The sequence below is a fragment of the Phaethon aethereus genome (assembly GCF_964289735.1).
Source record: "Phaethon aethereus genome assembly, chromosome: 1".
NCBI classification, from domain to species: domain Eukaryota; kingdom Metazoa; phylum Chordata; class Aves; order Phaethontiformes; family Phaethontidae; genus Phaethon; species Phaethon aethereus.
Window position 1 is genome coordinate 187,921,191 of NC_138575.1, and position 1,407 is coordinate 187,922,597.

The window sequence follows — 1,407 nt, forward strand, 5'->3', positions numbered from 1 at the left end:
AATTATCAGTGTTTTTCAATGCATCTAGTCTTCCTTTCTGGAAGACTGGCAGGAGACCTTTTTCACATGTAATGGAAAATTAATATACAAAGCAAATATGAAAGACATTCCATAGTGCTACTTTAAAAATAAGATGTAGAACTACATATTATACATAGATAATTCCACAATGGACATGTAAGACAAAAACCCTCAGAGCGATTCCGTTTTGCTTGATGCTTCCTACTAATGATTGCGTTACTAATGTTTACTACTGTTTCTCCATTGCTCTCTCTGTGCCCCCAAGTATTAACTTCTTGCATATAAGTTTGGCAGCTCTGGTAACCAGTAGTTAGCAGTGCAAAAAGTCTTTGTGAAAGGTGAAGTCACAAGTGATGTTATGTTGCTGAGGATAACCAAGCTGGAGCAATATATTTAGCTTACAACCAGGACATCATCTTGTCACTCGTGTGAGAGCCACAGAAAATTATATGAGTAATTATAATCTTTTTTTTTTTCACCCCAATAACGTAAGTACCTCTCAACTGCAGCGTCCTGAGTGTTACATTTATACCACGGGCTCTCCCATTTTTTTGCTTTTCATAGATTGTATGTTTTGTGGTATGATTTTCATATCATCAGGGTTTGATGCTGCTTATTCTAACTGCAAAGATTTAATGTTTGCAGGAACTGTACATGACTGTATTGCTGTCTTAAGTAAAAGGAGGAGTTTTTGACGACTTGAGGAAGCTGGGGAGTTTGGACAGGACTTAAAATGTCTCTGCTGGCTCTTCAGAGATGAATGGTAGTGTCAGCAGGATTGATAAAGCATCATTTGGTAATTATCAATGGAAGATCTTTACTGGTTGTATCAATTCCTGTATTTATGTATAGAATATAGTGTGGAACTTGATCTTTTTTACAAAAAGAAAAACATTTTCTAGTTCTTTTCTACTACTGTTGCATTAGGTTTAATAGCTCTGTTAAGCGTTAGCTTATTACTTGAAATGCTCGTTTCTGCCATACAGAAGCCCAGTCTGTTTCTCAGAAATTATATTCCATTTGAAAGCCATCTGAAGACTTCCAGGACGCTATTTCTGTAGCCAGTTGGAGCTAATACCAAAACTCATAGCAACTTCTGTAGGCTTAATAGTGATTTCCCTCAATATTTCAACTGGAAAAAAAAAAAAAATTTTTTGAAAGGTTTTTTTTTTTCAGTCTGTAAAATTAAACTTAAAACATCCTTCCCTCATCATCTACAAATAATGAAAACATTAGCACTGTTAACACTTTAGGCACTAACACTCAGCAAACTAGGAAAAATGCTGGCAGTTACAGACCCGAGAGTGTTCCTTGACAAATTGTAATGTATTCAGCTGTAGCTGTTAAAGACCGACCACCTTCAGAGCAGTCAACAGAAAATACATA